This window comes from Schistocerca serialis, chromosome 5 (assembly GCF_023864345.2).
Source record: "Schistocerca serialis cubense isolate TAMUIC-IGC-003099 chromosome 5, iqSchSeri2.2, whole genome shotgun sequence".
Lineage (NCBI taxonomy): Eukaryota > Metazoa > Arthropoda > Insecta > Orthoptera > Acrididae > Schistocerca > Schistocerca serialis.
In genome coordinates this window covers 223,482,603-223,505,342 of record NC_064642.1, presented here as the reverse complement: position 1 = coordinate 223,505,342, position 22,740 = coordinate 223,482,603, and the positions used below count along the sequence as shown (strand labels likewise).

The 22,740-nt window shown below is 42.1% G+C and overlaps 1 protein-coding gene across 1 annotated transcript in view; it reads left to right on the top strand.

Annotated features, from left to right (window-relative positions):
* The window catches only part of LOC126481098 (uncharacterized), a 1,059,355-nt gene that overhangs the window by 426,512 nt on the left and 610,103 nt on the right, over positions 1-22,740 (top strand). Inside the window, exon 2 of the mRNA XM_050104617.1 lies at positions 1,970-2,115. The gene's annotated coding sequence lies outside the window, so the exon portion shown is untranslated. The remainder of the gene's footprint in view (positions 1-1,969; positions 2,116-22,740) is intronic.

Below are 22,740 nucleotides of genomic sequence, written 5' to 3'. Positions count from 1 at the left end.
CGCAAGTCAAGGAAATTGCCCGACCTTCTGCGCACGGAGAGCGTTACTGCGCTACTTGCAGGGAGTGATATCACGCCTGAAAATTAATGTCCACAACATCCGTTATACCTTCTGTTCGGCGATTGTAATTACGAATCGAGGAACAGCCCGACGGGCTTCGTCTCCGCTCACACCAAAAGGTTAAGCATTTCTGAATATGTTAGTCGGCAGCAGGAGCAACAGAGTACCTTCAATGGAAATAAATATTAAGAGGATGACGTACGTCCTGGAAACTATTGCTTTGTAGTGTGCGCTGACGTTGAGCGTCTTTTCCCTGGATTATTTTTTTTCAGATGGACGTAATTTCTCTCTCTTCATTTACCTCCGTACAGTATCTCTTCATCTTTATGTAAGATAATATGAACATAAGACATATAGATAACATTTTTTTATTAATAAGGAGTTGGGTCATCATTCCCTTCGATAACAGCTGCAGTTCTTTGAGGAATAGATTCGTAAAGTGTCTGAATAATTACCAATGGAAAATTTTCACATTCTTGTTCCCAAACATCGGCCAACCATTTCAACGACGTTGAATGGGGAAATCTGCTCCTCGTCCTTTCTTGAAAATCTCCCCACGAAGGTTCAATGATGTCGAGGTCTGCCGATTGTGCTGACCATGGAGGACGTCGAATGATATTCTGATGCCCTACAAATCAGCCTGAGCCTTTTTTGCTGTGTGTATGAGGCGCATGAAATATGGCAGTGTTCGACAGGATTATGCTAGTCGTAATAAACACTTCATTGTCTAGTATGTTGAGATATTCACTCACAGTAGTCCGGACAGTGACGATAATGATAAGACCAGCCCAAATGATAACGGAACCTCTCCTATGCTTTAACGTAGGGAACAGACACGTTTGATCACACGCTTCTTTTCAAGTTCTCCATAGATAGACGGTGCCGTCTGTAGAAAACTATGTAAACGTTGATTTATCGGACCATACGATATTCCTCCAGTAATCAAGCGACCAGGTTTTATGATCGCGGAAAGCAGCACTCCCCGCTTTGCGCGTGCTTCTTTTACTAGGTATTTCACAATTGTAGCCCTTCCAGGAATGTTAGCCTTTTGAAACTCCCGCGGCAATGTTTTTGTCGACATTTTATTACTCAAGTGCAGGCACTTTTGACGCGGTACTTTTATGTTTTCTGGTCACAATCCATTTTTAAGCTCGTCGGTCTCTCTCAGTTAACGTTGGCTTTTACCCACTATTTCTCTTCGCCGAGCAGGTTTTGTGTGTACTGTCATTAGATTGGAAACTGTCGATCGTGATACGTGAAACAGTTCAGCCGTTTTCATCACAGATGCTCCCGCTAATCGCGCACCGACGAGATGCTCTTTTTTTATGTTTCATATTTCACCGATCGCTTCTGTTAACCATCGCTGAACAAAGCGTATAATACAGTGAAAGATATCCTCTAAGAATCTTCACGTCAGGTGTGCACTACAGCCGCACCACTGTATTTACTCGTAACCTTGGTGACAGCTTGCTGCAAGATGTACTATACTGCATAGTGCTCACACTGTTTTATTGTTCACACTATTTTTTCCACCACGTGAAGGTACTGTCACGCGGTTATTTTCGATACTGCGTCTCCCTTGTGTGTTGTGAACTGTGAATAGATATGTGTTTCGTTATTTCTGCGTGTTCCTTGAAACATGTCCCTTCTAACACGTTCCTTGTCGTTTTTTTCATGCCACTAGTTTTACAATCAGGGCGGTAAATTCTGAATAAGCCACCATTTTGTTATAAGCCTTGCCGTGCATTAATGTCTTGTACACACATCAAAAAACGTTTTGAATCAACCCAGTTCCCAGTACTCATGAGGATAGACGTTGACTGCATGATGTATTGTATGATGTGATACAGTTAAAGTTATGACTTTTGCACAAAGTTTACATAACTTTTTTGTGTTTGCGTTGTGGCAGGGGGCCTGGACGATAACGAGGTGCTGGACGGCGACAACGCCACGTCGACGCCGTACTTCGACTTCAACGTGCCACGTAACGTGACAACGGCCGTGGGGCAGACCGCCTTCCTGCACTGCCGTGTTGAGCAGCTGGGGGACAAAGGGGTGAGTAAAGCTGAAATACTAAACACCTTTTACCAAAGGCTGTTTCACAGAGGAAGACCGCACTGCAGTTCCTTCTCTAAATCCTCGGATGAACGAAAAAATGGCTGACATCGAAATAATAGAAAAGCAACTGAAATCACTCAACAGAGGGAAGTCCACTGGACCTCACGGAATACCAATTCGATTCTACACAGTGTACGCTAAAGAACTTGCCCTCCTTCTAACAACCGAGTACCGCAAGTCTCTATAGGAACGGAAGGTTCCAAATGATTGGGAAACAGCACAGGTAGTTCCAGCCTTCAAGAAGGGTCGTCGAGCAGATGCGCAAAACTATAGGCCTACATCTCTGACAGCGATCTGTTGCAGAATTTTAGAAAATGTTTTTTCTCGCGTATCACGTCATTTCTGGAAACCCAGAATCTACTCTGTAGGAATCAACATGGATTCCGGAAACAGCGATCGTGTGAGACACAACTCGCTTTATTTGTTCATGAGGCCCAGAAAATATTAGATACAGGCTCTTAGGTAGATGCCATTTTCCTTGACTTCCGGAAGGCGTTCGATTCAGTTCCTCACTGTTGCCTGATAAACAAAGTAAGAGCCTACGGAATATAAGACCACCTGTGTAGCTGGATTGAAGAGTTTTTAGCAAACAGAACACAGCATGTAGTTCTCAATGGAGAGACGTCTACAGACGTTAAAGTATCCTCTGGCGTGCCACAGGGGAGTGTTATGGGACCATTGCTTTTCACAATATATATAAATGACCTAGTAGATAGTGTCGGAAGTTCCATGCGGCTTTTCGCGGATGATGCTGTAGTATACAGAGAAGTTGCAGCATTAGAAAATTGCAGCGAAATGCAGGAAGACCTGTAGTGGATAGGCAATTGGTCCACGGAGTGGCAACTGACCCTTAAATAGACAAATGTAATTATTGCGAATACATAGAAGGAAGGATCCTTTTTTGTGTGATTATATGATATCGTAAGAAACACTCGTAGCAGTTACCTCTGTAAAATATCTGGGAGTATGCATACGGAACGATTTGACGTGGAATGATCATATAAAATTAATTGTTGGTAAGTCGGGTGCCAGGTTGAGATTCATTGGGAGAGACCTTAGAAAATGTAGTCCATCAACAAAGGAGGTGGCTTACAAAACACTCTTTAGACCTATACTTGAGGGTATTGCTCATCAGTGTGGGATCTGTGCCAAGTCGGATTGACACAGGAGATAGAGAAGATCCAAAGAAGTGCGCCGCCTTTCGTCACAGGGTTATTTGGTAAGCGTGATAGCATTACGGAGATGTTTAGCAAATTCAAGTGGCAGACTCTGCAAGAGAGGTACTCTGCATCGCAGTGTAGCTTGCTGTCCAGGTTTCGAGAGGGTGCGTTTCTGGATTAGGTATCGAATGTATTGCTTCCCCCTACTTACACCTCCCGAGGGGATCACGAATGTAAAATTAGAGAGATTCGAGTGCGCACTGAGGCTTTCCGGCAGTCGTTCTTCCCGCGAACCAAACGTGACTGGAACGGAAAAAGGAGGTACTACAGTGGCACGTAAAGTGCTCTCCGTCACACACCGTTGGGTCGCTTGCGGAGTATAAATGTAAATATAGATGTAGATGTAGCAACGCACAGGCGCAACGAGCAGAATGGACAAGGCTCAGCAGCTGCCTCTTTAGTAAGCAGCATGGATGACAGATTGAGGGAAATTTCCCTTGAACGAGGGAAAAATTTGGTCTTGTGGGCAAAAAGGAAAATTGAGGAATAATTTCAGAAAACGTGGGAATTTTGAAACGATTAACTGAATAGGTAAACTAAGAAAAAGTTTTCAGACATGTAGCTATATTGCAAAGAAATGCAATGGTTCTCGAAACCTCCTGCTATCAGTGACCTCACTGCCCGGGATTCCTCCGTTTGTAGAATCCTATGTCTCCTGCTACCAGCGAGCTCACTGCCAAGGATTCCCCCTTTATAGAACCTGATATAGCATGCTTCTATCGAGCTCACTGACAAAGATTCCCCCTTTATTGAACCCGATATCCCCTGCTTCTGTCGAGCTCACTGACAGAGATTCCCCTGTTTGTAGAACCTACCCTGCGAAAGTGCAGCTTTAGCGCGTTACTTTCCCATACAGCTGTGTTTTCCCCGTCTCAGTGGAAGTATACCTACATAGTAAGAACTGGCCATATTAGCGTTTTAGTATTACGTATGATTAGTGTGTAAAATGAAAGGCAAACAAAGTACTCCTAAAGAAAAGGAGAGTTCGTGGTGAATTAATGCCAGAAGAAGGCCGTGAGAAAGTTTCGAGAGCCGCGCGGGGCAGCCGTACGGTCTGGGTTCCTTGTCACAGTCCGCGCGGCTCCCCCCATGAGAGGTTCGAGTCCTCCCTAGGGCACGGGTGTGTGTGTTGTCCTTAGCATAAGTTAGTTTAAGCTAGATTAAGCAGTGTCTAAGCTTAGCGACCGATGATCTCAGCAGTTTGGTCCCACAAGATCTTACCACAAAATTTACAAAAGTTTCCGGAAGTAATAAATTTCAAGACCAGTGGATAAGTGACCTTAACTTCAAGTAATGACGTCAAATGTAGATGCGTTGCGCGTAACGTGGAAATACTATGTGGAAAGTGCAAACTACATAAACGTGTTCAACTTCGAAACCATATCAAGTTCGTGAAAACTTTCGTGGCCATTCTGTACGTAACTGTAAACGTATCTAGAACAGAAGTGAAAGTGCAGGTAACAGAGCAGTCAAAGAAGCAGAGATTGAACGGGGAACTTGTTGTGCAGAACATAATTTTACATTCCAGGTTGTTAAACATTTAATCCCCTTGGTGATAGATGTATTTTGTGATTTTAAAATTGCCCAGAACATTAGAATGAAATATATAAATGCAGCAACATCATAAAATAAAGTGTTGCCAAAGTAGAAATAGGTGAAATTGTAAAAAACATTGCCGGCCGGGGTGGCCAAGCGGTTAAAGGCGTTACAGTCTGGAACCGCGCGACCGCTAAGGTCGCAGGTTCGAATCCTGCCTCGGGCATGGATGTGTGTGATGTCCTTAGGTTAGATAGGTTTAAGTAGTTCTAAGTTCTAGGGGACTGATGACCTTAGAAGTTAAGTCCCATAGTGCTCAGAGCCATTTGAACCATTTTTTTTTTTTTTTTTTTTTTTTTGTAGAAAACATTATCTTGCATAAATCCCTTTGTGCTCTGGTTGGGTATGTTTCTCCAGATTCAGGTAGGATCAGAACGCAACTTCTAGAACTCATTAGTTTAGACGCCAGAGATTACTTTGCAGATAAACTTCCTATGCCTTTTAAAGAACCATGAATTGCAAAGTCCATTCCAGTGAAGAATGTTGTCGGCATTTCATGTGATGGTGCTGTTAAACATAACACAGATGCGGTAATCTGAAATACAAGCTGCTAAATCTACCACGCTATATATTACTACTCCTCTAGACTCTGTGAAACTTGTCATCAGGGTCACAAGCACATCTTCACTTGTGCACGTTTTAAGGAGCTTTCTCGTATGCGCAACTGGCGTGACGTCATTGCCTTACGGGTCAAATACGTACGGATTTGATAAATGACGTCCACCCTTCACGACGTGCAAAACGGGCTCTTACCAATCAACTACCGGTTTACGTCAATGCCGATAGGTAGTAACACACTGCAGCATCCTTTCATCCTCGTCCGGGCCGGCCGCTGTGGCCGAGCGGTTCTAGGTGCTTCAGACCGAAACCACGCTGCTGCTACGGTCGCAGGTTCCAATCCTGACTCGGGCATGGACGTTTGTGATGTCTCTAGGTTAGTTAGGTTTAAGTAGCTCTAAGTCTGCGGGACTGATAACCTCAGCTGTTGTCCTATAGTGCTTAGAACCATTTGAACCATTTTACCCTAGTCTGTTTGGCACAAATCGCGCTAGACGGTAGCACACTCCTCAGATATGCCAATTCACTCACTGAATAACAAAATTACGTCATACGACAGTATAAGTCATAGTTGTACTGATAAAAAGTACAATTTTGTGGCCGGCCGGTGTGGCCGAGCGGTTCTAGGCGCTTCAGTCTGGAAACGCGCAACCGCTACGGTCGCAGGTTCGAATCCTGCCTCGGGCATGGATGTGTGTGATGTTCTTAGGTTAGTTAGGTTTAAGTAGTTCTAAGTTCTAGGGGACTGATAACCACACATGTTAATTCCCATAGTGCTCAGAGCCATTTGAACAATTTTGTGGATGTGTAATTTAGCTACAGTATGTTAAGTTTTGATGTCATCATTCAGAAATCCACTTGAGGCGATGGGAAGCGTCTATTGTGAGATTGAGGTATTTATTCATGCTTCTGGCATCTGTTGATCTTATGGTTGGTCAAGTTTATCTGGGCTGTGGGCCCACATTGTATATTGTCACGCAAAGCTGTCTCACTGATTTCCCTTATTACTCACTTAAATATGGAATCGACGACGGTGTGCTTTAGGCACTTATGGTTCTCAGTGCCTCATTTGTATTCTCGTCAAGTGAGCGTGTTCGTAGACATTACTATTTGGATTTAATAATTTCCACAAACGGCAGTTTGTGTTCCGAGTTGTTTCTTCACTGTGCGGGAAAAGGATTTCGTGTGCAGTGTCAACATGAACGCTGTTGAAACTATTTTTAAGTGACAATATACAAGGTTAGCCACAAAGGAACTAGGGCCTTCCAGACCAGATCAGTTGATTGAGAAAGTGACGAAATCAATTAAGCGTCAGTAAAAGTAAACACGTAACGTGTATCCACAGGGCATGTGGCCTGTAATTGAAGAAGTGTCATGATGATCTCTCCATTGGCAAAAGATTCCGGAATAGTCCCTCATTCCGATCTCCGGAAGGGGACTGCCAAGTGGAAGGTTACCATGAGAAAAAGATTGAATAATCAGCGAAAGGATAACATTCTACGAGTCGGGGCGTGGAATGTCGGAAGCTTGACCGTGGTAGGGAAACTAGAAAATCTGAAAAGGGAAATGCAAAGGTTCAATCTAGATATAGTAGGGGTCAGTGAAGTGAAGTGGAAGGAAGAGAAGGATTTCTGGTCAGATGAGTATCGGGTAGTATCAACAGCTGCAAAAAATGGTATAACAGGTGTAGGATTCGTTATGAATAGGAAGGTAGGGCAAAGGGTGTGTTACTGTGAACAGTTCAGTGACCGGGTTGTTCTAATCAGAATTGACAGCAGACCAACACCGACAACGATAGTTCAGGTATACATGCCGACGTCGCAAGCTGAAGATGAACAGATAGAGAAAGTGTATGAGGATATTGAAAGGGTAATGCAGTATGTAAAGGGGGACGAAAATCTAATAGTCATGGGCGACTGGAATGCAGTTGTAGGGGAAGGAGTAGAAGAAAAGGTTACAGGAGAATATGGGCTTGGGACGAGGGATGAAAGAGGAGAAAGACTAATTGAGTTCTGTAACAAGTTTCAGCTAGTAATAGCGAATACCCCGTTCAAGAATCACAAGAGGAGGAGGTATACTTGGAAAAGGCCGGGAGATACGGGAAGATTTCAATTAGATTACATCATGGTCAGACAGAGATTCCGAAATCAGATACTGGATTGTAAGGCGTACCCAGGAGCAGATATAGACTCAGATCACAATATAGTAGTGATGAAGAGTAGGCTGAAGTTCAAGACATTAGTCAGGAAGAATCAATACGCAAAGAAGTGGGATACGGAAGTACTAAGGAATGACGAGATACGTTTGAAGTTCTCTAACGCTATTGATACAGCAATAAGGAACAGCGCAGTAGGCAGTACAGTTGATGAGGAATGGACATCTCTAAAAAGGGCCATCACAGAAGTTGGGAAGGAAAACATAGGTACAAAGAAGGTAGCTGCGATGAAACCATGGGTAACGGAAGAAATACTTCAGTTGATTGATGAATGGAGGAAGTACAAACATGTTCCGGGAAAATCAGGAATACAGAAATACAAGTCGCTGAGGAATGAAATAAATAGGAAGTGCAGGGAAGCTAAGACGAAATGGCTGCAGGAAAAATATGAAGACATCGAAAGAGAGATGATTGTCGGAAGGACAGACTCAGCATACAGGAAAGTCAAAACAACCTTTGGTGACATTAAAAGCAACGGTGGTAACATTAAGAGTGCAACGGGAATTCCACTGTTAAATGCAGAGGAGAGAGCAGATAGGTGGAAAGAATACATTGAAAGCCTCTATGAGGGTGAAGATTTGTCTAATGTGATAGAAGAAGTAACAGGAGTCGATTTAGAAGAGATAGGGGATCCAGTATTAGAATCGGAATTTAAAAGAGCTTTGGAGGACTTACGGTCAAATAAGGCAGAAGGGATAGATAACATTCCAACAGAATTTCTAAAATCATTGACGGAAGTGGCAACAAAACGACTATTCACGTTGATGTGTAGAATATATGAATCTGGCAACATACCATCTGACTTTCGGAAAAGCATCATCCACACAATTCCGAAGACGGCAAGAGCTGACAAGTGCGAGAATTATCGCACAATCAGCTTAACAGCTCATGCATCGAAGCTGCTTACAAGAATAATATACAGAACAATGCAAAAGGAAAGTGAGAATGCGCTAGGTGACGATCAGTTTGGCTTTAGGAAAAGTAAATGGACGAGAGAGGCAATTCTGACGTTACGGCTAATAATGGAAGCAAGGCTAAAGAAAAATCAAGACACACTCATAGGGTTTGTCGACCTGGAAAAAGCGTTCGACAATATAAAATGGTGCAAGCTGTTCGAGATTCTGAAAAAAGTAGGGGTAAGCAACAGGGAGAGACGGGTCATGTACAATATGTACAACAACCAAGAGGGAATAATAAGAGTGGACGATCAAGAACGAAGTGCTCGTATTAAGAAGTGTGTAAGACAAGGCTGTAGCCTTTCGCCCCTACTCTTCAATCTGTACATCGAGGAAGCAATGATGGAAATAAAAGAAAGGTTCAGCAGTGGAATTAAAATACAACGTGAAAGGATATCAATGATATGATTCGCTGATGACATTGCTATCCTGAGTGAAAGTGAAGAAGAATTAAATGATCTGCTGAACGGAATGAACAGTCTAATGAGTACACAGTATGGTTTGAGAGTAAATCGGAGAAAGACGAAGGTAATGAGAAGTAGTAGAAATGAGAACAGCGAGAAACTTAACATCAGGATTGATGGTCACGAAGTCAATGAAGTTAAGGAATTCTGCTACCTAGGCAGTAAAATAACCAATGACGGACGGAGCAAGGAGGACATCAAAAGCAGACTCGCTATGGCCAAGAGAAGTCTACTAATATCAAATGGCTCTGAGCACTATGGGACTTAACATCTATGGTCATCAGTCCCCTAGAACTTAGAACTACTTAAACCAAACTAACCTAAGGACACCACACAACACCCAGCCATCACGAGGCAGTGAAAATCCCTGACCCCGCCGGGAATCGAACCCGGGAACCCGGGCGTGGGAAGCGAGAACGCTACCCCACTACCACGAGATGCGGGCACTAATATCAAATACCGGCCTTAATTTGAGGAAGACATTTCTGAGGATGTACGTCTGGAGTACAGCATTGTATGGTTGTGAAACATGGACTGTGGGAAAACCGGAACAGAAGAGAATCGAAGCATTTGAGATGTGGTACTATAGACGAATGTTGAAAATTAGGTGGACTGATAAGTAAGGAATGGGGAGTTTCTACGCAGAATCGGAGAGGATAGGAATATGTGGAAAACACTGATAAGGAGAAGGGACAGGATGATAAGACATCTGCTATGGTACTAGAGGGAGCTATAGAGGGCAAAAACTGTAGAGGAAGACAGAGATTGGAATACGTCAAGCAAATAATTGAGGACTTAGGTTGCAAGTGCTACTCTGAGATGAAGTAGACTGATGACCAAAAAAAAAAAAAAAAAAAGAAGTAAACATTTAACTAAGAGGCGAGCAATGTGGTGATGCAAGGTAGAAATGTCTGATTTTCAGCCCGGAAGTTAATTCGTGGACCAACACATGTGTTAGGGATCTTGTACATCAGTCCGACAAAATAAAAAAGCACGAAATCTCTCACTTAAAAATAAATTTGAGACGGAGAGTGGCAAAAGGTTATATGTTATTTCGTTCCTGCCCTAAACTGTACTTCATTACATAGAAAATAATAAAATTCGACAAAAATAATTTCTTCTTTTATTAGGCAGCTAATGCTTGTTATTATTATTATTATTATTGTTATTGTTATTGTTATTTGCAGCGGCTGTAGCTGTTTAAACATGTTGATAAGTATGGCTGTTATCAAGCAGATGCTATTAATTTCACATGATTCTAAAAATTTCTGGACACCCACACTGAGTATTCACGAGACGTCGCTGAATATAACTAATTATAGCAATACATTTGGCGCCAAACCAGATAGGCGAATCACCGCTCTCTACAAGCTCCAGCGCCATACTACATCCACACACAACACCTTTCTCACACTTCAAAAACGTCTGCCGCTTTGTGGTCTGGGTAGGCCTACCGAACTTGACTGTTTGCTACTTTGCTGATGCGTGAGCTTTTCATATACTGTGCTATAAAACATGATAAAACGTTGGCTAAAATTAGACACATATGCCACAGCACCTCAAGAGACAAAAGAAAAAACATTGCAAATAACACATTTCATCAGATAAACACTAAAGCGCCCCGTATTCAGGCGACAAGTGGCCCATCGGGATCATCCGACCGCCGTGTCCGCAGATGAGGATGCAGATAGGAGGGGCGTGTGGTCAGCACACTACTCTCCCTGTCGTGAGGATGGTTTTCTTTGACCGGAGCTGCTACTATTTGGTCGAAACTCCTCAATTGGAATCACGAGGCTGAGTGCACCCCGTAAAATGGCAATAGCACATGGCGGCCCGGATGGTCACCCATCCAATTACCGGCTATGTCCGACAGCGCTTAACTTCGGTGATCCGACAGGAACCTGTGTATCCACTGCGGCAAGGCCGTTGCCTAGACAAACATTAGATGGTGACAAATATTTTATCGTATTTTACGGCACACTAGCGAAACAATTAAAAACATGACATGTTCTTATGGCAGTGGACAGAGTGGCCATGCCAGAAACTAAATGGTATCTTTAAGTCAATCAAACCATTACTAATAAACGTCATTTAAAGGCTCATCGAATTATAAAATAGGTACAGCCACAGGGATTCGAAAGTAGGTGTACATCCACTGTGTTTCGAGAACCATTGCATTCTCCTTCGTTGATGCGACTCTCTTAGGCTCAGCTAGCTGAACTTTCTCGATGTCCGTAAGAACTGTACTCGATAGAATCCATGCCCCGAAGCCTCTGCTACGTAGAGATAACCAGCATATCGCTACGTCTAGCTACTAACTGTTTAAAAATCATCGCTCCGAATCAACAGTTCTAAAAGAGTTTTTTGTCCTTATTTAAAGACTTGTGAAAAATATCCGAAATTCTTCCAGATAATTTAAGTTCTGTGATACTATTTTAAAAACTTCCTTTAATAGGAGTGTATGTGTTGCGTTTGCTCCGCCTTAGAGCCTTCAGCTACGAGCTACGTCTGCCTCTGTCGAACGCCCGCAGACTGTGGTAGTACGCAATGTATTCTACACTCGCACAGCCCACACAGCAAGTGCCGGCTAAGTCACTCGCGAGACCTCACCTTGCAACCCCGCCTGCGCACCAGCACGGGGGATAGAACATAGTTTGCCCGAGTGACTTAGCGCGAGTAGACTCTCGCGCGCAGGGGGTAAACAGTGAACACTAAACACGCAAACACAGGAGGCCGAGTTGACTCTCGCCTGTGTTAACAGCGCGCACTAACCGCCTGCGTCTCCTGCTGCGTGCTGTGATCTCCCGTGTGACCTCCCAGGGAAACAATCGCTGCCCAGGGCGTAACTGTTCTACGTGAAACGTATTCTGCCGCTGCTGCTTTTGATAAAGGTGCACCCTCATTATTTGGTCTCCTCCATTGCGTGTGAAATTACTTTGGCTCCTGTGAGCTCATCTTACAGGAGAAGCATACAAAATGTATTCTAAAACCAACGGGAATTTGTGTTTTTCGGAAAAAAAAATTATTACGTCTAGACTAATTTTATGCCCGTAAGAATAGTCCCCACTATGTGCTTTACACTCATGCCAGCGCTTTTCTTAATCCCCAAAATACCTCTGTAACTCGATTTTTAGGTATCTCTGCGAGGCTCTTTTAGACTCATATACGATTCTAGAGCGACAACCCTTCATAATTTCCTACATTTTTTTAAACAAATGACACTTGAGGTTAAGTCTGACAAATACGCAAGTTGTGGCACCATTATAGTACTGACTTCAGCCAAAAATTCGCGAACAAGAAACCATGTGTGATTATGTCCATTATCGTGGTCGAAAACCCATGAATTGTTGCGAAAAATAGTTTATTTAAAAGTTAATTTCCATAAATAACATTCCTACTTAAACGAATTTCTGAATTCTCTTGTCAATAACAAATATAGCTCTTATGATGTAATGCTGGCGTTCGTTTGTGGAGGCAGCACTACTCTCAATACGAACTATTAATTAGTCTCTTACGTTGGCTTTCCTTTTGTAGACTTTGTCTTTCATCGATCTCCAAAGGCCAGAGCACCATGGCGGCCGAAAAGGTGACGACTTCTGCCAACGCACCTTCTGAAGAATATGAGTTTAGATGATGTGTAACCTGACGACTACAACGTGCAGGTGCCCCGTAATGCTGGAAGAGCCTTTTCCCTTATGATGGATGCTCATTTTTCAAGGAACTCGAGATAACGGGCGCTGGAAGACGATTCGGTAACACAAGAGGCCCAGTCATCTGAATGTCTTTCATACCACAGCACACAATCAAACAGAAGAGTTTTTGAAAGTCTCCACAAAGAAGTGAAGGATATTCGCCGGACCATCGGTGTGAGTTACGAGTGTTATCGACATCGTCATAAGTGGCAATAGCTTCAATAGTTAACAGAATTAGTGGGATTACTCGGTGATATGAAGCTAGGAAACGACAGATTTCCTGTTGTCTGCCTTCATCTTCTCCTCGCAGGTGCGGAATCACCAGGATTCTGCTGTTAAATGGTGAAGACATAGGTGGTCGTGAGTACTTTTTGTCCGCCTTATTCTTGTATATGGAGCCCCGATACGTGCAGCGATTCCTTGTTTAATAATTAAAGGACTATGTTCTCCTAAGGGAGTAATGTTTTATAATTCATTCATACTCTTTTCATTTTCGATTACTGATAAAATACGACCCATTTGCACTGCACCAGTCTCAACAGTTTAATAAAAACACGAATAAACACTACTGACTCTGCTGTTGGGATATCGTATTCTCCAAGAGCAGCAGATGCGTTTGCATTACTATAAACATAAATAATATGGTGTAGCAATCTATGCAAAATAATTCGGGTGCGAAAAATTGATATTGTGGTGAACGACGTATACCAATTGCGAGAATCGAACCAAACACTTGTTTGTGGAACTCTTTGTGAAGGAAACTGAGAGACCGAACGTGTGAGAGGAGGAGAGATATTGTATTGTTGTGAGATGCCATTACGGTACATAGTAAATGTTCGAACAGTTTTTTGCCCAAAACAAAATACAATAACTAACATCAAGAATTGAAGGTATATGTATATATCTCCATACTGAAATTAGTTAATTATCACTGTACAGATATTACGACACTTAGATCGCTCGGATGTGAAGTTTGGAACAATAGTGCGAACCTGCATTTTTCACGGTCAGAATTCTTCGAGAGATTATCTCCGAATTAATAAACTCTAACTTGCTAAATTGTTGGGTCTATCATCCAGACTCATCAAAAAACATAGCAGACAGTTGTGCCGAATGATCTGCGTAGCGAGTAAAGGTTATAGAGATTTCAGGTGGAGCACTAACCGACGAGGAATTTCCGCGAGATCGCCGCTGCGGAATACATCTCCTTCTCTCCTGTGGTATTTAAAACGAAATATTTATATTTTCCAATTTTCCAGGAGAGTAAGGAAAAAAGGAAATAAGGTACTGAGCTAAAACAACTGATACCAGTAACTAAACCAGTAATTAAAATAAAATCACACATAAAGATTATTTATTTATAGTAATAAATAATTAAAGAAAATTTTAATTAAATAACTAATAAAAAAATAATAAATTATATCAATAAAGCTCTTTTGTTTTTCAATATACTCTCTCTGTACACTAATGCACTTCGTCCAGCGATGTTCCAGTGCCCTGAGCCCTTCTCGAAAATTATATTCCTCCAGGCCTGAAAAGCACCTGTCAACTTCGGCTGTTAGTTCTTCCTCTGAAGAGAATCTCTGCCAACCGAGAAATTTTTTGAGCCCGGGGAGTAGATAGAACTCTATTGGAGCTAATTTAGGCGAATAACGCGTGTGTGGCAACAACTCATTTTGTAGTTGATGCTGAAGTGTCCCGGACTGGGGCACTTTTACAGGAAGTCAGTAATTACACTAACAAATCAATTTACTGACACAATCAGTTTACGTCCGCAAATGTAAGTTCTGTAATACCATAGCAGTTCGAAATGAATAAGAAAAGTCCTTCTCGAAAATAAGGGAATAACTACTTTGGCAACTTAAAGTTCTTGGGAAACAATAAGTAACCTTTCTGTGAGACAGTTTGTGAAAAGTCCTCTTACAAACGAAAACGACAATGTTCTTTGACATCAAAAGTAGGCAAAAAATGGAAGTCCCATCTAACAAGCAGTACATGGAGTTCCAGCATCAGAGTCCACTGCCAGAGCAGCGGGTCGCCATGCACAGTGTTCCCGGGTGGCAAGGGCGACGTTCAGTCTGCGCAGCGGCTGTGTGCTGGCAACCTTCTACTTCTGTTGGAGACGTAACAACTTGTTGCTCGCCGGGAAAGGGCAGTTCGATCAGTGTGGCGGATGAATACTAGACAGTTATTAGTTCGGATTGGCAGAGGAAAATGGAGCGGTGGATGCCCCGAAAGGTCCGTACGTGTGACGGCCTCTACTGTTCTTGAGGGTACCCCCGGAACTAGTGCGCTTGCTGCAGGCATGTTGATGTTCGCTTGATTTCGGCCGATGCGCCTGCAGAGCTGGAGCGGTGACCCGCATAGCGGTGTTACGTTGCGGGCTGTTAGCGTTGCAGGAGACCCAGGAACCACGCCAGATGTATTGCTGACATAAAAAAAAAAAGACACTTGTTTGTGGGCGTGCTTTATCTTGGTGAAGGATGACTTTTCTCCTTGCAAAACCTAGCCTGCCTTCTTTTCATATCTTTTGCTGTAGTTGGTCCAGGAGGTTAATGCTGTTTTATTACATAGTTTTCTGACAAGCAGCCGCGCGGGATTAGCCGAGCGGTCAGGGGCGCTGTAGTCATGTACTGTGGGGCTGGTCTCGGCGGTGGTTGGAGTCCTCCCTCGGGCATGGGTGTGTGTGTTTGTCCTTAGGATAATTTAGGTTAAGTAGTGTGTAAGCTTAGGGACTGATGACCTTAGTAGTTAAGTCCCACAAGATATCACATCTCAGGAAACTGACTCCATACCTTTCACGCTGACAGTATTGCCTTTTCTTTAATATGGCATTGGTGAATAAATATGTTTCCTATGCTTTGACGGTTGCTTTGTAGTATGGCAGTGAGACCCAAGTTTCATCTGTAGTCACAATCTGGAGCAAAGAATCTTGTCGGTTGCTCTGAAAACGGGTCAAACATTCTTTGGACATATCCATTCAGAAGCGTTAGTGATACTGTATTAAAAGTCGGGGCATCCATCTGGCAGATAATTTTCTGCTATCCAATTCCACTGCTCAAACGTGATTTGCTCATTCAAATGAGATCCACACGGCTTCAGCAATTTCTCACGCTTTGAATCGACTCAGTAACGTGTGAATCTGTGGCACATCTTGACTAAGCGTTATGTAGATCACCATCTAAGCCCTCCCATTCAAATTAAAACTTGTTTTTCTACTTGACAACAACTATAAATGAAGGATCAGTGTCCTCCGGAGTTCCGAAGATCGGCGTGAATTTCATATGCTTTTCTGTGTTTCTTTGTAAAGTACATAGTGACTGCTAGAATCTCGATTTCCTTCATCTTGACAAATCACTACACGGGAACAACAACGGAGAGTCGTCTGTATCACAGAGCTCTACCCAGTGTTCTGACGCACCTTATGCATACAGAAAAAGGATGACTTATTACTACGCAGTAATTCTGTTGCGCTGACATCTGGTGGTGCTCTGGGAAACTTTCAAATTGGCTGCATAGAACCACAGAAAATGGAGAAGCAACACGCGAGGGCAAAAGTTCTTTCTTTAGCGAGCTGTAGATCGCAAACATTAAAAATAGGACACATGAATGGTCTTATTCGAATCTGCCCATGCTACCATCTCCTAAAATATTTACTATTCTCCCCGAAACGCCGTTACATGAAGTTAAATACGTATCTAATTACTTTTACTTACAATAGTTGTGTACTGTTAAGTACAAAAGTTGTTACAGTAACTAAGCAGTGTCTGATTACAGCAGCAACTTAGCCTCAAATGATTACAGTGTACGAATATATTCATTACAATCTCATTGCAAGAAGATAATAATGTCCACTGAATCCCCGCTAGGACGAAGTTGGCTCTTTTGCCATCGTAATCTCGCATCGCGCGAGCGTATAACGAACGGCTTTACGGACCGTCTGTGATTTGCGCGGGATGGACTCCGTTCCACCACAGTCTCGTTAGGAGGACAGGAAACAAGAACAGAAAGCGAGTGATCAGTTTTTACACTTCACAGAAATTTATAAAAATGTAGATTACATATTCTTTGTTTTCTTTGCCGAGTGTTGCTCGGACGGGAGAAATATGAGTGCCGCAGCGCAAATTTCGTGACGCTACATTACCACTATCATCCATTTTTTGTTTTTGCATTCGTGAATGGTGTGTGGAAATTGGGTGACCTGACAACTATTCACTAAGCAGGAACAGGTCGCCCGATAGACATTTTACAATAAACGTTTTATTTGGTATACCGTAAAACAGACACTTCAAATAAAATCGTAAGAGATGAAACGAAATCGTTCACAGAAACACAGCCAGGCTTCTTAATTGAATAGGAACCAGTAAACTGTATTATAGCTTTTTAATCGATGACATGTCTCTAGTACAATGGAAATCCCCGGTAGGAATACCATCGATATTATGAAAAGGACTGATTGATACTCACCATAAAGATGACATGTTGAACTGCAGGCAGGCCGAACGGAAAGACTACTACACATTTAGCTTTCTGCCAAAAACTTCTCCAGAAAAGAAAACACTCATATACACCCACTCTCACACGTATGACCGCGTGAGGCGTACTTGCTTGCGTGCTTGCTTGTGTGAATTTGTGCATATTTTTCCCTGGACTAGGCTCTGGCCGAAAGCTAATGTGTAATAGTCATTTCATTGTGTCTGTTTCCAAATCAGTCTATCATCTTTACGGTTAGTAAGAATCTATCCTGCTCATAACATTGCCGTTACGTCTGAAACAGATGTTCATAGAGAAACACTATACCGTCAGTCTAAGAGTATAAATTCTGTGTTCATGAGATGTATGTGTGGGGAGTAAACATTTTGCCTGATAATTTTTGTCATACATGCACTCAGAATTTGAACAGCACACCACTGTATCATACTTAACCACTCCCTTGTAGCAAGAACCGCTGGTCTCCTTTACAACTTAGAGAATGAACCTGTGACTAGAAGTGCTGCTCCTTTTTCTATCTTCTTTATTTCGTTGACTAATCCTACATGATACATTCTTTTTGCTTTATTTACTTATTTTCACTTGTTTCTCTAATTATTTATTTTTATGACTTACATTTCAGATTATTAATTACTCAGTTTCCAGCAACAGTGGCAGAGTTACTGTTCCTAAAGCCGTAAAGCTACATAGCAAACAATCATTACAGAAACTACTAAAACTTAATATACAAAGTAATATATTTATAAGCACCAGGACACTAAAATACGAGTATACAAAGAAATCAGTAGTACATTGATTTAGAGCTGAATAGAATTTAAGAAAACATTTATGTGTAATCAGTCAAATATGGCAGCATCAAACAGTAGAGTGTAAATGAACACTGTTTGCTCTTTCAGCTTGTTTTCACGATGGCTCTCGTAGAGCACTCTGGACACAATCCAAAGACACTAACACTGCTTGAGATATTGCTGATCAAGAGATACTAACAGATTGATACTGTACAGCTGCTAAATGAACAAGCAGACGAGTTAATCAAGATCATAACGCTGTCAAATTTCACTTCTTGCCCATAAAAATTTTGTTACATTCCACCCAACTATAAATCGTTGTGCCACCTATTTATAGATGTACTGTAGCACAGAACGATTGTGAATCTAAAATTTTGTATGCTTACTAATAACAGTTAATTTTTCTAACGTTTGCAAATTCTTAGCTATTTAGTTTTGTGAGATCATGCACAGTAACGTGTTTTGCTGTAACGCTAGACAGTGGATTAATAACCCGAAACGTACGTCGCAAAATTAAATAATAGGTGAAGCAACTGGTAAATAACTGCCTTTTTTCTAACTGACAGGGATCCCAGACTGAGAGCAGTAGTTAAGAATTGTCCCCGCAAATGTTTCATAAAGCACTCCTTTGGGAATGAATTACATTTCGTTAGAGACTTCCACAATGCCTCACTGTGGCATTTTCCTTTTTGCTACAACTTGTTTTATACGGTCGCCGGTTTTATGCTCAATGTATACAACAACTGAGGGGTCATAGTAAGAAGTGTTTGGATTATGGTGCTTATAAGACGGGGATGGAGTATGTCGTCCCTCATCCCAATTTGTACATCGAAGAAGCAAGGATGGAAATAAAAGAAGCAGAGATTGAAACTCAGGGTGACAGAATACCAATGATAAGATTTGCTGATGACATTAACATACTCAGTGCAAGTGAGTAAAAGCTACGAGACGTGCTGAATGGAACGGAAAGTCTAATAATCATACTCTTTGCACTGGCAGTAAACCGAAGATAGATGAGAATACTGAGGACGAGGGCCGCGAATTAGATAAAGTTTATACGAGGGTTGGAACCTCAATAGTGGCAACTATTTATTTACAGCTCGTACAAAATATATACGTGTTTCAAAGTTTTACTGACATTCACAGTAGTCACCAGCATTGTGTATAGCTCGTTGCTAGCGATGTGGACGTCGTAGGATACTCTTAGCAGTGCCAGTTGTGTTGATAGTTCGAGTGGGGTGGTCTATTGCCCGACGAATTTGTAGCAGTTCTGAAGCGAATGCCGTGAAGTGTTTCCTTCAGTTTGGAAATCGAGTTGAACTCACGAGGGCTTAAGTCAGGGGAGTGCAGTAGGTGGTATAGCACTTAGCAGCCTCATCAGTCAAACAAATCAGTAACAGCATGCACTGTATGTGCTTGAGCACTGTCCCGCAAAATGATGGTCAGGTCCTGCAAAAGTGTCATCACTTCTCTCTCTATGCTGTTCATTTTAGGAACGCAGCCTACGGCCAGCTTAGACACAGAAGTAATGACACTTTCTGCGGGGCCTGACCATCATTTTACAGGACAATGCTCAGGCACGTACAGTGCAAGCTGTTACTGATTTGTTTGACTGATGAGGCTGCTAAGTGCTATACAACCTACTACCCTCCCCTGACTTAAGCTCTTGTATGTTCAATTCGACTTCTAAACTGAACGAAACACTTCACGGCATTCGCTTCAGAACTGCTACAAATTCGTTGGGCAATAGACCGCGCGACTCGAACTGTCAACACAACTGGCAGCGCTAAGAGTATCCTACGATTTCCATATCACTGGCAACGGGTTAGACACAATGCTGTTGATTATTTTGAAGGTCAGTAAAACTTTGAAACTCGAACTGTAAATAAATAGTTGCCACCATTAAAGTTCCAACCCTCTTGCATTCTGCTACCTTGGAAGCGAAGTAAAGCACAATGGACAAGGCAAAGAGAACATAAAAGGCGGATTACCACTGAAATAGGGGGCATTTCGTGAAAGATAACATCTATTGTCAGTTTGTCAGAGATCGTATTTTTTAAACCGAAATGGCCCTATCAGGAAGTGCGGCTACCACCGACCGGCGACGAACAGGTAGATGAATGAGCGGTCGCTTGGGCCTCTGCCTAAAACGGTAAAACAGGGATACGGTGGAGTGTCACCAGGAGCTGAATACGGTAAAGATGTAGTACTTCGCAGATTGGAGAACAAATGGCTATGGCTGTAGCTTCTGGGACAAATGGCTACGGCCGCTAATTCCGAAATTAACCAATAAATCGTAAGAACGTCCTACAAGAAGTATAAATACACAGCAGTGATCACGACAGTGAGGTGAGTGCATTGCCACTGCAAACATAATTATTACTGAAGTTACACTGGCACAACTACATGGTCATTATTACATAACGCCTCAAAATTTAATAACTAGTCAGTGCACTGAGCAAAAATTACAGTCAAGCCTCAGACAATAGCTGACTGGTTAGCTACAACCACTGACAGGTCACTGACAGTTACTATCTAGTTATTAACTAATACACAGGCAAATTATAGTGTGTTTTAATCACAGATAATTACGCAGATGTGTCATAACGACGATTCCTCCACACACACACTTACAATGAGTACAGCATGTAGTACGCATAACATTGCTCTTTTCCCAACATTTATAGTTCTTAGGCTGATTAATTAATTAAGTATTCATTTCTCATCGTTCTAGTCCGTCCTGCATAGTCACAGGTCCCCCCAACGTGCTTTCAAAGTGAGTGGTGGGGATTTCGTCTGGGGATCAAAGATATGGCTTCGCCACCCTCCCGCTCCTTGTGCCTTGGCGAACGATAGTCACACCAGAAATCAGTTCACGTGTTAAGTGCCACAGACATCAACTTTTTTCTACTAATAACAACGCGTCAGCTGGATGAGGTTAAGCTTACGCATATTCTGAAACCACCATAAAAAAACACGAAAATGCGCTCTGTACGAATAACGCTTGTCAATTTCTATTCCTACATTTAACCCTGGCACCAAACTGAATTTTTCGGAACACGTTTCCCAATGTGGGACAGCTCGCGATCCCAAAAATTGAACACCGTATATACTCTTTAAATTACTTTTAAAACTATTTCACTTATGAAGGCGAGCATTTATCATCTGTTGTTATAGTTACAAGAGTATGATTGATATAAAGCAGAAACTAAAGGGTCTATTCATAGCCACACTAAAACACTAAAAAGCCAAGCTTTATTTAGCTTAATACGCTAAAACAATATTTTTATCATCTATTGCTGGAAAACAAATCGTCTTCACTGTATGTGGATATACAGGGTGAGTCCCTAGCTATTTCCACCCAGAATAACTTCGAAAGTATGATAGTTGCTGAAAAGCATGTGCGACAGATGTTGCATGGGACAACGGGGGCCACAATATGACGTTGGTTTTTTGTTGGTAGGTGGAGTCACTTCGGAGATATGAAAGACAACTTGGTTTTTTTAAATGGGATGCTATGGTTTGGTACTTCTTTCTGATTGCGGCTATCGAGACGAATCCAATAACGTGTAACAGTAATGTCTTTGAAAGTCAAGATCATTGGTATCAATGCAGTGCTGCAATCTTCTTATCATGGATTGAGTGGTATTCCTTATCACTTCGGCACTTATCGAAGACCATGCTCTGACAATTATCTCCCGTATATCGTGAAAATAGTAAATATTCGCCGAATACAGCGTACCCATCTAACGTGCCATAGACATGTAAACACCATTCGACGGGTTTCGCAATAGAACTCTAATAGGGACGGCAAGACTAGTATCGTCCAATGAAGCGAATGTGAATGATGTATTCCTTCGAAGAACAAGTCTATATGCTTCTCATTTACGGAGAATGCCAACAAATTTCAGTGACAGCTACAGACTTATACACGTAAAGGTATCCTCATTGTACTCACTCTACACGTCGTACATTTAAACATGTGTGTGATAAATTAAGAACAACTGGATCTTTAACGCATCGGAAACATATCTGGCAAAGGAAAGTTACTAACGAGGAAACGGAAATTGGTACTCTTGCCACTGTGGTTCGAGATCCTTGTGTTAGTCCGCGTCAAATCAAAAGGGAATCTGACATGAGCCAGAATAGTGTTGTTCGTGTTCTGCATAGCCATAAATAACCTCCTTGACATCTCAATCTCCACCAAAAATTAACTGGTACGGATTGTATGCGTCGCACTGAATTCTTCCAATGAGCTCAATTTCAGATTCAGAGGGATGACATATTTAATAATTTGATTTTATTTACTGACAAGGCTACATTCATGAACCATGGAAATGTTAATTTTCATAACATGCATTATTGGGCAACTGAAAATCCTTGTTTGGTGCGGGAAGTTGCGCACCAAAAACTGTGGTCGGTGAATGTATGGTATGGAATGCTGGAGGACAGAATTATAGGCCCTACTTCGTCGAAGGAAATCTTAATGGTAAGAAGTACACCACATTCCTGCAAGAAACATTAGGTCTGTTATTGGAAGAAATATCTTTAGGAACAAGGAACATAATGTGGTATCAATACG